The sequence below is a fragment of the Schistosoma haematobium genome, chromosome 1 (assembly GCF_000699445.3).
Source record: "Schistosoma haematobium chromosome 1, whole genome shotgun sequence".
Lineage (NCBI taxonomy): Eukaryota > Metazoa > Platyhelminthes > Trematoda > Strigeidida > Schistosomatidae > Schistosoma > Schistosoma haematobium.
This window is the reverse complement of record NC_067196.1, coordinates 2,634,940-2,649,860: the sequence shown is the minus strand read 5'-3', so window position 1 is coordinate 2,649,860 and position 14,921 is coordinate 2,634,940.

The following is a 14,921-nucleotide window of genomic DNA, read 5'->3' as shown; positions in this document are numbered from 1 at the left end:
GATACGAATGTATTTGTCTTGTGTGTTTCAGGTTTGTGAATTGACGATGCGACTGACTGTGTGACAGTGTTAGTGAGTTTGAGGTGAGTTATTTTAATTGTATGTATATATATTTATATATATATATTGTTACTTTATAGGTGTATATGCTGGTGTATGAGTGACCAACTGAATGAGTGATTGTGTGAGTGACTGGTCGATGCGTATGGTGCTAGTGTATTTTGTTGTTGTAATAGATTAGTGATAGAGAATTGAATGCATTGTTTTTTGACGTGTGTATATTGTTGGTGTTGTAGTACGTGACAATATATGTTGGTGTGTATGAAAGAAATGTTTGTGATTTGAAATGATTGAATGAATGGGTGTTTGGACCAAGTGTTGGTAGTTTGATAGCTAGCTAGCTAGCTAGCTAGCTAGATAGATAGATTGATTGATTGATAAGTGGATAGGTGGATAGATGTATAGATCGGTTGTTAGATTGACGTGTGGTGGTTATTGGATATTGATGGTGGTGTGCTGTGTCCTCTGTGCAAAGGCGCCTGGATGTACTTCAGTCACTGGGCGTAAGAACCAGAGGTAGATTGAATTAGTTGTTGATGCACTGTGAATGATTTTGTGCATCACCACACAGTTTTGTCTGTGTTGTGTATCTGTGAGTTGTTTGGTAAGGGTGTGGTAGATTAGTGTGTATAATTGATGGATATTGTGTAGTGTTGTTGTGTGAGTATTGTGAATGATAGTGGTGCAGTGTTGCTGTGGTGTTATTGTATGTATGATTTTGTTGATTGGTGCTTTGTTTTGTTTTGTGCAGTGCTGTTTAGTGTGTGTGTGTGAGAGAGAGAGAGAGAGACAGTAGTGTTGTGAATTGTTGTGTAATAGTGGGAATTAGTGTTGTTTGATGGAAGTGTAGAGGTGTTAGTAGAACAGGGTAATTGTAGTAGTTGAGTTGTTGAGTGTTTGTAATGAGTGAGAGATTGAGTGTGGGAGAGTTGGTAGTGGTGGTTGTGTTAGAGTTTGTTATTTGAGTATGGTACACTTGTCGTTGTGTTGTGTATTTTGCGAGGAAGTGGCATTAGTTTGTGTGTTTGTATGTGTATATGTGTATATGGTTGATTTTTGTATGTGATGTTGTTGTGTATGATGGAATGCATATTGTGTGTTTGAGGTGTTATGTTGAAGTGGTGAATGTGAGTTTGTATGTTGGGTTTGTTTGATTTGTTTTGGTTGGTGTGACTGTGGTGATAGTGATGAAAGTGGCTTGTCGGTATACACGTTAAAATGCCGTTTACTTCTAAGGAACCACTGATGATGTTAATATGACATGGTGTATATGAGAATTAATAATGAATGATTGAAATGCTAATTGTTTTTCTTTTGTATATTTGTTTGTTTATTTTAGGTTTGTCGGTGGTTTGTGGTTTGTGGTTGGTGGTTGGTGTTTGACCGCAGGACAACTGCATAGTACAGCATAGAGTGTGCGGTTTTCGAGTGTGAAGAAGAGGTGAGTGAGTGTGTTTATGTTTAGTAGTGTGTTAACGATGATGTTGATGACTCAATAACCTGTGTGTGATGAATGACTTTAGATAGGGACATCTGTTAACTCCTTGATGACTATTGGTTTTGTCGTCTGACAGTATAGAATGTGTATTGAATGGGGATGTATTAGGATTGTGAATTGAAGTTGGATTGATACGAATGTATTTGTCTTGTGTGTTTCAGGTTTGTGAATTGACGATGCGACTGACTGTGTGACAGTGTTAGTGAGTTTGAGGTGAGTTATTTTAATTGTATGTATATATATTTATATATATATATTGTTACTTTTATAGGTGTATATGCTGGTGTATGAGTGACCAACTGAATGAGTGATTGTGTGAGTGACTGGTCGATGCGTATGGTGCTAGTGTATTTTGTTGTTGTAATAGATTAGTGATAGAGAATTGAATGCATTGTTTTTTGACGTGTGTATATTGTTGGTGTTGTAGTACGTGACAATATATGTTGGTGTGTATGAAAGAAATGTTTGTGATTTGAAATGATTGAATGAATGGGTGTTTGGACCAAGTGTTGGTAGTTTGATAGCTAGCTAGCTAGCTAGCTAGCTAGATAGATAGATTGATTGATTGATAAGTGGATAGGTGGATAGATGTATAGATCGGTTGTTAGATTGACGTGTGGTGGTTATTGGATATTGATGGTGGTGTGCTGTGTCCTCTGTGCAAAGGCGCCTGGATGTACTTCAGTCACTGGGCGTAAGAACCAGAGGTAGATTGAATTAGTTGTTGATGCACTGTGAATGATTTTGTGCATCACCACACAGTTTTGTCTGTGTTGTGTATCTGTGAGTTGTTTGGTAAGGGTGTGGTAGATTAGTGTGTATAATTGATGGATATTGTGTAGTGTTGTTGTGTGAGTATTGTGAATGATAGTGGTGCAGTGTTGCTGTGGTGTTATTGTATGTATGATTTTGTTGATTGGTGCTTTGTTTTGTTTTGTGCAGTGCTGTTTAGTGTGTGTGTGAGAGAGAGAGAGAGAGAGACAGTAGTGTTGTGAATTGTTGTGTAATAGTGGGAATTAGTGTTGTTTGATGGAAGTGTAGAGGTGTTAGTAGAACAGGGTAATTGTAGTAGTTGAGTTGTTGAGTGTTTGTAATGAGTGAGAGATTGAGTGTGGGAGAGTTGGTAGTGGTGGTTGTGTTAGAGTTTGTTATTTGAGTATGGTACACTTGTCGTTGTGTTGTGTATTTTGCGAGGAAGTGGCATTAGTTTGTGTGTTTGTATGTGTATATGTGTATATGGTTGATTTTTGTATGTGATGTTGTTGTGTATGATGGAATGCATATTGTGTGTTTGAGGTGTTATGTTGAAGTGGTGAATGTGAGTTTGTATGTTGGGTTTGTTTGATTTGTTTTGGTTGGTGTGACTGTGGTGATAGTGATGAAAGTGGCTTGTCGGTATACACGTTAAAATGCCGTTTACTTCTAAGGAACCACTGATGATGTTAATATGACATGGTGTATATGAGAATTAATAATGAATGATTGAAATGCTAATTGTTTTTCTTTTGTATATTTGTTTGTTTATTTTAGGTTTGTCGGTGGTTTGTGGTTGGTGGTTGGTGTTTGACCGCAGGACAACTGCATAGTACAGCATAGAGTGTGCGGTTTTCGAGTGTGAAGAAGAGGTGAGTGAGTGTGTTTATGTTTAGTAGTGTGTTAACGATGATGTTGATGACTCAATAACCTGTGTGTGATGAATGACTTTAGATAGGGACATCTGTTAACTCCTTGATGACTATTGGTTTTGTCGTCTGACAGTATAGAATGTGTATTGAATGGGGATGTATTAGGATTGTGAATTGAAGTTGGATTGATACGAATGTATTTGTCTTGTGTGTTTCAGGTTTGTGAATTGACGATGCGACTGACTGTGTGACAGTGTTAGTGAGTTTGAGGTGAGTTATTTTAATTGTATGTATATATATTTATATATATATATTGTTACTTTTATAGGTGTATATGCTGGTGTATGAGTGACCAACTGAATGAGTGATTGTGTGAGTGACTGGTCGATGCGTATGGTGCTAGTGTATTTTGTTGTTGTAATAGATTAGTGATAGAGAATTGAATGCATTGTTTTTTGACGTGTGTATATTGTTGGTGTTGTAGTACGTGACAATATATGTTGGTGTGTATGAAAGAAATGTTTGTGATTTGAAATGATTGAATGAATGGGTGTTTGGACCAAGTGTTGGTAGTTTGATAGCTAGCTAGCTAGCTAGCTAGCTAGATAGATAGATTGATTGATTGATAAGTGGATAGGTGGATAGATGTATAGATCGGTTGTTAGATTGACGTGTGGTGGTTATTGGATATTGATGGTGGTGTGCTGTGTCCTCTGTGCAAAGGCGCCTGGATGTACTTCAGTCACTGGGCGTAAGAACCAGAGGTAGATTGAATTAGTTGTTGATGCACTGTGAATGATTTTGTGCATCACCACACAGTTTTGTCTGTGTTGTGTATCTGTGAGTTGTTTGGTAAGGGTGTGGTAGATTAGTGTGTATAATTGATGGATATTGTGTAGTGTTGTTGTGTGAGTATTGTGAATGATAGTGGTGCAGTGTTGCTGTGGTGTTATTGTATGTATGATTTTGTTGATTGGTGCTTTGTTTTGTTTTGTGCAGTGCTGTTTAGTGTGTGTGTGAGAGAGAGAGAGAGAGACAGTAGTGTTGTGAATTGTTGTGTAATAGTGGGAATTAGTGTTGTTTGATGGAAGTGTAGAGGTGTTAGTAGAACAGGGTAATTGTAGTAGTTGAGTTGTTGAGTGTTTGTAATGAGTGAGAGATTGAGTGTGGGAGAGTTGGTAGTGGTGGTTGTGTTAGAGTTTGTTATTTGAGTATGGTACACTTGTCGTTGTGTTGTGTATTTTGCGAGGAAGTGGCATTAGTTTGTGTGTTTGTATGTGTATATGTGTATATGGTTGATTTTTGTATGTGATGTTGTTGTGTATGATGGAATGCATATTGTGTGTTTGAGGTGTTATGTTGAAGTGGTGAATGTGAGTTTGTATGTTGGGTTTGTTTGATTTGTTTTGGTTGGTGTGACTGTGGTGATAGTGATGAAAGTGGCTTGTCGGTATACACGTTAAAATGCCGTTTACTTCTAAGGAACCACTGATGATGTTAATATGACATGGTGTATATGAGAATTAATAATGAATGATTGAAATGCTAATTGTTTTTCTTTTGTATATTTGTTTGTTTATTTTAGGTTTGTCGGTGGTTTGTGGTTTGTGGTTGGTGGTTGGTGTTTGACCGCAGGACAACTGCATAGTACAGCATAGAGTGTGCGGTTTTCGAGTGTGAAGAAGAGGTGAGTGAGTGTGTTTATGTTTAGTAGTGTGTTAACGATGATGTTGATGACTCAATAACCTGTGTGTGATGAATGACTTTAGATAGGGACATCTGTTAACTCCTTGATGACTATTGGTTTTGTCGTCTGACAGTATAGAATGTGTATTGAATGGGGATGTATTAGGATTGTGAATTGAAGTTGGATTGATACGAATGTATTTGTCTTGTGTGTTTCAGGTTTGTGAATTGACGATGCGACTGACTGTGTGACAGTGTTAGTGAGTTTGAGGTGAGTTATTTTAATTGTATGTATATATATTTATATATATATATTGTTACTTTATAGGTGTATATGCTGGTGTATGAGTGACCAACTGAATGAGTGATTGTGTGAGTGACTGGTCGATGCGTATGGTGCTAGTGTATTTTGTTGTTGTAATAGATTAGTGATAGAGAATTGAATGCATTGTTTTTTGACGTGTGTATATTGTTGGTGTTGTAGTACGTGACAATATATGTTGGTGTGTATGAAAGAAATGTTTGTGATTTGAAATGATTGAATGAATGGGTGTTTGGACCAAGTGTTGGTAGTTTGATAGCTAGCTAGCTAGCTAGCTAGATAGATAGATAGATTGATTGATTGATAAGTGGATAGGTGGATAGATGTATAGATCGGTTGTTAGATTGACGTGTGGTGGTTATTGGATATTGATGGTGGTGTGCTGTGTCCTCTGTGCAAAGGCGCCTGGATGTACTTCAGTCACTGGGCGTAAGAACCAGAGGTAGATTGAATTAGTTGTTGATGCACTGTGAATGATTTTGTGCATCACCACACAGTTTTGTCTGTGTTGTGTATCTGTGAGTTGTTTGGTAAGGGTGTGGTAGATTAGTGTGTATAATTGATGGATATTGTGTAGTGTTGTTGTGTGAGTATTGTGAATGATAGTGGTGCAGTGTTGCTGTGGTGTTATTGTATGTATGATTTTGTTGATTGGTGCTTTGTTTTGTTTTGTGCAGTGCTGTTTAGTGTGTGTGTGTGAGAGAGAGAGAGAGAGAGACAGTAGTGTTGTGAATTGTTGTGTAATAGTGGGAATTAGTGTTGTTTGATGGAAGTGTAGAGGTGTTAGTAGAACAGGGTAATTGTAGTAGTTGAGTTGTTGAGTGTTTGTAATGAGTGAGAGATTGAGTGTGGGAGAGTTGGTAGTGGTGGTTGTGTTAGAGTTTGTTATTTGAGTATGGTACACTTGTCGTTGTGTTGTGTATTTTGCGAGGAAGTGGCATTAGTTTGTGTGTTTGTATGTGTATATGTGTATATGGTTGATTTTTGTATGTGATGTTGTTGTGTATGATGGAATGCATATTGTGTGTTTGAGGTGTTATGTTGAAGTGGTGAATGTGAGTTTGTATGTTGGGTTTGTTTGATTTGTTTTGGTTGGTGTGACTGTGGTGATAGTGATGAAAGTGGCTTGTCGGTATACACGTTAAAATGCCGTTTACTTCTAAGGAACCACTGATGATGTTAATATGACATGGTGTATATGAGAATTAATAATGAATGATTGAAATGCTAATTGTTTTTCTTTTGTATATTTGTTTGTTTATTTTAGGTTTGTCGGTGGTTTGTGGTTTGTGGTTGGTGGTTGGTGTTTGACCGCAGGACAACTGCATAGTACAGCATAGAGTGTGCGGTTTTCGAGTGTGAAGAAGAGGTGAGTGAGTGTGTTTATGTTTAGTAGTGTGTTAACGATGATGTTGATGACTCAATAACCTGTGTGTGATGAATGACTTTAGATAGGGACATCTGTTAACTCCTTGATGACTATTGGTTTTGTCGTCTGACAGTATAGAATGTGTATTGAATGGGGATGTATTAGGATTGTGAATTGAAGTTGGATTGATACGAATGTATTTGTCTTGTGTGTTTCAGGTTTGTGAATTGACGATGCGACTGACTGTGTGACAGTGTTAGTGAGTTTGAGGTGAGTTATTTTAATTGTATGTATATATATTTATATATATATATTGTTACTTTATAGGTGTATATGCTGGTGTATGAGTGACCAACTGAATGAGTGATTGTGTGAGTGACTGGTCGATGCGTATGGTGCTAGTGTATTTTGTTGTTGTAATAGATTAGTGATAGAGAATTGAATGCATTGTTTTTTGACGTGTGTATATTGTTGGTGTTGTAGTACGTGACAATATATGTTGGTGTGTATGAAAGAAATGTTTGTGATTTGAAATGATTGAATGAATGGGTGTTTGGACCAAGTGTTGGTAGTTTGATAGCTAGCTAGCTAGCTAGCTAGATAGATAGATAGATTGATTGATTGATAAGTGGATAGGTGGATAGATGTATAGATCGGTTGTTAGATTGACGTGTGGTGGTTATTGGATATTGATGGTGGTGTGCTGTGTCCTCTGTGCAAAGGCGCCTGGATGTACTTCAGTCACTGGGCGTAAGAACCAGAGGTAGATTGAATTAGTTGTTGATGCACTGTGAATGATTTTGTGCATCACCACACAGTTTTGTCTGTGTTGTGTATCTGTGAGTTGTTTGGTAAGGGTGTGGTAGATTAGTGTGTATAATTGATGGATATTGTGTAGTGTTGTTGTGTGAGTATTGTGAATGATAGTGGTGCAGTGTTGCTGTGGTGTTATTGTATGTATGATTTTGTTGATTGGTGCTTTGTTTTGTTTTGTGCAGTGCTGTTTAGTGTGTGTGTGTGAGAGAGAGAGAGAGAGACAGTAGTGTTGTGAATTGTTGTGTAATAGTGGGAATTAGTGTTGTTTGATGGAAGTGTAGAGGTGTTAGTAGAACAGGGTAATTGTAGTAGTTGAGTTGTTGAGTGTTTGTAATGAGTGAGAGATTGAGTGTGGGAGAGTTGGTAGTGGTGGTTGTGTTAGAGTTTGTTATTTGAGTATGGTACACTTGTCGTTGTGTTGTGTATTTTGCGAGGAAGTGGCATTAGTTTGTGTGTTTGTATGTGTATATGTGTATATGGTTGATTTTTGTATGTGATGTTGTTGTGTATGATGGAATGCATATTGTGTGTTTGAGGTGTTATGTTGAAGTGGTGAATGTGAGTTTGTATGTTGGGTTTGTTTGATTTGTTTTGGTTGGTGTGACTGTGGTGATAGTGATGAAAGTGGCTTGTCGGTATACACGTTAAAATGCCGTTTACTTCTAAGGAACCACTGATGATGTTAATATGACATGGTGTATATGAGAATTAATAATGAATGATTGAAATGCTAATTGTTTTTCTTTTGTATATTTGTTTGTTTATTTTAGGTTTGTCGGTGGTTTGTGGTTTGTGGTTGGTGGTTGGTGTTTGACCGCAGGACAACTGCATAGTACAGCATAGAGTGTGCGGTTTTCGAGTGTGAAGAAGAGGTGAGTGAGTGTGTTTATGTTTAGTAGTGTGTTAACGATGATGTTGATGACTCAATAACCTGTGTGTGATGAATGACTTTAGATAGGGACATCTGTTAACTCCTTGATGACTATTGGTTTTGTCGTCTGACAGTATAGAATGTGTATTGAATGGGGATGTATTAGGATTGTGAATTGAAGTTGGATTGATACGAATGTATTTGTCTTGTGTGTTTCAGGTTTGTGAATTGACGATGCGACTGACTGTGTGACAGTGTTAGTGAGTTTGAGGTGAGTTATTTTAATTGTATGTATATATATTTATATATATATATTGTTACTTTTATAGGTGTATATGCTGGTGTATGAGTGACCAACTGAATGAGTGATTGTGTGAGTGACTGGTCGATGCGTATGGTGCTAGTGTATTTTGTTGTTGTAATAGATTAGTGATAGAGAATTGAATGCATTGTTTTTTGACGTGTGTATATTGTTGGTGTTGTAGTACGTGACAATATATGTTGGTGTGTATGAAAGAAATGTTTGTGATTTGAAATGATTGAATGAATGGGTGTTTGGACCAAGTGTTGGTAGTTTGATAGCTAGCTAGCTAGCTAGATAGATAGATAGATAGATTGATTGATTGATAAGTGGATAGGTGGATAGATGTATAGATCGGTTGTTAGATTGACGTGTGGTGGTTATTGGATATTGATGGTGGTGTGCTGTGTCCTCTGTGCAAAGGCGCCTGGATGTACTTCAGTCACTGGGCGTAAGAACCAGAGGTAGATTGAATTAGTTGTTGATGCACTGTGAATGATTTTGTGCATCACCACACAGTTTTGTCTGTGTTGTGTATCTGTGAGTTGTTTGGTAAGGGTGTGGTAGATTAGTGTGTATAATTGATGGATATTGTGTAGTGTTGTTGTGTGAGTATTGTGAATGATAGTGGTGCAGTGTTGCTGTGGTGTTATTGTATGTATGATTTTGTTGATTGGTGCTTTGTTTTGTTTTGTGCAGTGCTGTTTAGTGTGTGTGTGTGTGTGAGAGAGAGAGAGAGAGTAGTGTTGTGAATTGTTGTGTAATAGTGGGAATTAGTGTTGTTTGATGGAAGTGTAGAGGTGTTAGTAGAACAGGGTAATTGTAGTAGTTGAGTTGTTGAGTGTTTGTAATGAGTGAGAGATTGAGTGTGGGAGAGTTGGTAGTGGCGGTTGTGTTAGAGTTTGTTATTTGAGTATGGTACACTTGTCGTTGTGTTGTGTATTTTGCGAGGAAGTGGCATTAGTTTGTGTGTTTGTATGTGTATATGTGTATATGGTTGATTTTTGTATGTGATGTTGTTGTGTATGATGGAATGCATATTGTGTGTTTGAGGTGTTATGTTGAAGTGGTGAATGTGAGTTTGTATGTTGGGTTTGTTTGATTTGTTTTGGTTGGTGTGACTGTGGTGATAGTGATGAAAGTGGCTTGTCGGTATACACGTTAAAATGCCGTTTACTTCTAAGGAACCACTGATGATGTTAATATGACATGGTGTATATGAGAATTAATAATGAATGATTGAAATGCTAATTGTTTTTCTTTTGTATATTTGTTTGTTTATTTTAGGTTTGTCGGTGGTTTGTGGTTTGTGGTTGGTGGTTGGTGTTTGACCGCAGGACAACTGCATAGTACAGCATAGAGTGTGCGGTTTTCGAGTGTGAAGAAGAGGTGAGTGAGTGTGTTTATGTTTAGTAGTGTGTTAACGATGATGTTGATGACTCAATAACCTGTGTGTGATGAATGACTTTAGATAGGGACATCTGTTAACTCCTTGATGACTATTGGTTTTGTCGTCTGACAGTATAGAATGTGTATTGAATGGGGATGTATTAGGATTGTGAATTGAAGTTGGATTGATACGAATGTATTTGTCTTGTGTGTTTCAGGTTTGTGAATTGACGATGCGACTGACTGTGTGACAGTGTTAGTGAGTTTGAGGTGAGTTATTTTAATTGTATGTATATATATTTATATATATATATTGTTACTTTATAGGTGTATATGCTGGTGTATGAGTGACCAACTGAATGAGTGATTGTGTGAGTGACTGGTCGATGCGTATGGTGCTAGTGTATTTTGTTGTTGTAATAGATTAGTGATAGAGAATTGAATGCATTGTTTTTTGACGTGTGTATATTGTTGGTGTTGTAGTACGTGACAATATATGTTGGTGTGTATGAAAGAAATGTTTGTGATTTGAAATGATTGAATGAATGGGTGTTTGGACCAAGTGTTGGTAGTTTGATAGCTAGCTAGCTAGCTAGATAAATAGATAGATAGATAGATAGATTGATTGATTGATTGATAGTGGATAGGTGGATAGATGTATAGATCGGTTGTTAGATTGACGTGTGGTGGTTATTGGATATTGATGGTGGTGTGCTGTGTCCTCTGTGCAAAGGCGCCTGGATGTACTTCAGTCACTGGGCGTAAGAACCAGAGGTAGATTGAATTAGTTGTTGATGCACTGTGAATGATTTTGTGCATCACCACACAGTTTTGTCTGTGTTGTGTATCTGTGAGTTGTTTGGTAAGGGTGTGGTAGATTAGTGTGTATAATTGATGGATATTGTGTAGTGTTGTTGTGTGAGTATTGTGAATGATAGTGGTGCAGTGTTGCTGTGGTGTTATTGTATGTATGATTTTGTTGATTGGTGCTTTGTTTTGTTTTGTGCAGTGCTGTTTAGTGTGTGTGTGTGTGTGTGAGAGAGAGAGAGAGAGTAGTGTTGTGAATTGTTGTGTAATAGTGGGAATTAGTGTTGTTTGATGGAAGTGTAGAGGTGTTAGTAGAACAGGGTAATTGTAGTAGTTGAGTTGTTGAGTGTTTGTAATGAGTGAGAGATTGAGTGTGGGAGAGTTGGTAGTGGCGGTTGTGTTAGAGTTTGTTATTTGAGTATGGTACACTTGTCGTTGTGTTGTGTATTTTGCGAGGAAGTGGCATTAGTTTGTGTGTTTGTATGTGTATATGTGTATATGGTTGATTTTTGTATGTGATGTTGTTGTGTATGATGGAATGCATATTGTGTGTTTGAGGTGTTATGTTGAAGTGGTGAATGTGAGTTTGTATGTTGGGTTTGTTTGATTTGTTTTGGTTGGTGTGACTGTGGTGATAGTGATGAAAGTGGCTTGTCGGTATACACGTTAAAATGCCGTTTACTTCTAAGGAACCACTGATGATGTTAATATGACATGGTGTATATGAGAATTAATAATGAATGATTGAAATGCTAATTGTTTTTCTTTTGTATATTTGTTTGTTTATTTTAGGTTTGTCGGTGGTTTGTGGTTTGTGGTTGGTGGTTGGTGTTTGACCGCAGGACAACTGCATAGTACAGCATAGAGTGTGCGGTTTTGGAGTGTGAAGAAGAGGTGAGTGAGTGTGTTTATGTTTAGTAGTGTGTTAACGATGATGTTGATGACTCAATAACCTGTGTGTGATGAATGACTTTAGATAGGGACATCTGTTAACTCCTTGATGACTATTGGTTTTGTCGTCTGACAGTATAGAATGTGTATTGAATGGGGATGTATTAGGATTGTGAATTGAAGTTGGATTGATACGAATGTATTTGTCTTGTGTGTTTCAGGTTTGTGAATTGACGATGCGACTGACTGTGTGACAGTGTTAGTGAGTTTGAGGTGAGTTATTTTAATTGTATGTATATATATTTATATATATATATTGTTACTTTTATAGGTGTATATGCTGGTGTATGAGTGACCAACTGAATGAGTGATTGTGTGAGTGACTGGTCGATGCGTATGGTGCTAGTGTATTTTGTTGTTGTAATAGATTAGTGATAGAGAATTGAATGCATTGTTTTTTGACGTGTGTATATTGTTGGTGTTGTAGTACGTGACAATATATGTTGGTGTGTATGAAAGAAGTGTTTGTGATTTGAAATGATTGAATGAATGGGTGTTTGGACCAAGTGTTGGTAGTTTGATAGCTAGCTAGCTAGCTAGATAATATAGATAGATAGATTGATTGATTGATAAGTGGATAGGTGGATAGATGTATAGATCGGTTGTTAGATTGACGTGTGGTGGTTATTGGATATTGATGGTGGTGTGCTGTGTCCTCTGTGCAAAGGCGCCTGGATGTACTTCAGTCACTGGGCGTAAGAACCAGAGGTAGATTGAATTAGTTGTTGATGCACTGTGAATGATTTTGTGCATCACCACACAGTTTTGTCTGTGTTGTGTATCTGTGAGTTGTTTGGTAAGGGTGTGGTAGATTAGTGTGTATAATTGATGGATATTGTGTAGTGTTGTTGTGTGAGTATTGTGAATGATAGTGGTGCAGTGTTGCTGTGGTGTTATTGTATGTATGATTTTGTTGATTGGTGCTTTGTTTTGTTTTGTGCAGTGCTGTTTAGTGTGTGTGTGTGTGAGAGAGAGAGAGAGAGAGAGTAGTGTTGTGAATTGTTGTGTAATAGTGGGAATTAGTGTTGTTTGATGGAAGTGTAGAGGTGTTAGTAGAACAGGGTAATTGTAGTAGTTGAGTTGTTGAGTGTTTGTAATGAGTGAGAGATTGAGTGTGGGAGAGTTGGTAGTGGCGGTTGTGTTAGAGTTTGTTATTTGAGTATGGTACACTTGTCGTTGTGTTGTGTATTTTGCGAGGAAGTGGCATTAGTTTGTGTGTTTGTATGTGTATATGTGTATATGGTTGATTTTTGTATGTGATGTTGTTGTGTATGATGGAATGCATATTGTGTGTTTGAGGTGTTATGTTGAAGTGGTGAATGTGAGTTTGTATGTTGGGTTTGTTTGATTTGTTTTGGTTGGTGTGACTGTGGTGATAGTGATGAAAGTGGCTTGTCGGTATACACGTTAAAATGCCGTTTACTTCTAAGGAACCACTGATGATGTTAATATGACATGGTGTATATGAGAATTAATAATGAATGATTGAAATGCTAATTGTTTTTCTTTTGTATATTTGTTTGTTTATTTTAGGTTTGTCGGTGGTTTGTGGTTTGTGGTTGGTGGTTGGTGTTTGACCGCAGGACAACTGCATAGTACAGCATAGAGTGTGCGGTTTTGGAGTGTGAAGAAGAGGTGAGTGAGTGTGTTTATGTTTAGTAGTGTGTTAACGATGATGTTGATGACTCAATAACCTGTGTGTGATGAATGACTTTAGATAGGGACATCTGTTAACTCCTTGATGACTATTGGTTTTGTCGTCTGACAGTATAGAATGTGTATTGAATGGGGATGTATTAGGATTGTGAATTGAAGTTGGATTGATACGAATGTATTTGTCTTGTGTGTTTCAGGTTTGTGAATTGACGATGCGACTGACTGTGTGACAGTGTTAGTGAGTTTGAGGTGAGTTATTTTAATTGTATGTATATATATTTATATATATATATTGTTACTTTTATAGGTGTATATGCTGGTGTATGAGTGACCAACTGAATGAGTGATTGTGTGAGTGACTGGTCGATGCGTATGGTGCTAGTGTATTTTGTTGTTGTAATAGATTAGTGATAGAGAATTGAATGCATTGTTTTTTGACGTGTGTATATTGTTGGTGTTGTAGTACGTGACAATATATGTTGGTGTGTATGAAAGAAATGTTTGTGATTTGAAATGATTGAATGAATGGGTGTTTGGACCAAGTGTTGGTAGTTTGATAGCTAGCTAGCTAGCTAGATAAATAGATAGATAGATAGATAGATAGATTGATTGATTGATAAGTGGATAGGTGGATAGATGTATAGATCGGTTGTTAGATTGACGTGTGGTGGTTATTGGATATTGATGGTGGTGTGCTGTGTCCTCTGTGCAAAGGCGCCTGGATGTACTTCAGTCACTGGGCGTAAGAACCAGAGGTAGATTGAATTAGTTGTTGATGCACTGTGAATGATTTTGTGCATCACCACACAGTTTTGTCTGTGTTGTGTATCTGTGAGTTGTTTGGTAAGGGTGTGGTAGATTAGTGTGTATAATTGATGGATATTGTGTAGTGTTGTTGTGTGAGTATTGTGAATGATAGTGGTGCAGTGTTGCTGTGGTGTTATTGTATGTATGATTTTGTTGATTGGTGCTTTGTTTTGTTTTGTGCAGTGCTGTTTAGTGTGTGTGTGTGTGTGAGAGAGAGAGAGAGAGAGTAGTGTTGTGAATTGTTGTGTAATAGTGGGAATTAGTGTTGTTTGATGGAAGTGTAGAGGTGTTAGTAGAACAGGGTAATTGTAGTAGTTGAGTTGTTGAGTGTTTGTAATGAGTGAGAGATTGAGTGTGGGAGAGTTGGTAGTGGCGGTTGTGTTAGAGTTTGTTATTTGAGTATGGTACACTTGTCGTTGTGTTGTGTATTTTGCGAGGAAGTGGCATTAGTTTGTGTGTTTGTATGTGTATATGTGTATATGGTTGATTTTTGTATGTGATGTTGTTGTGTATGATGGAATGCATATTGTGTGTTTGAGGTGTTATGTTGAAGTGGTGAATGTGAGTTTGTATGTTGGGTTTGTTTGATTTGTTTTGGTTGGTGTGACTGTGGTGATAGTGATGAAAGTGGCTTGTCGGTATACACGTTAAAATGCCGTTTACTTCTAAGGAACCACTGATGATGTTAATATGACATGGTGTATATGAGAATTAATAATGAATGATTGAAATGCTAATTGTTTTTCTTTTGTATATTTGTTTG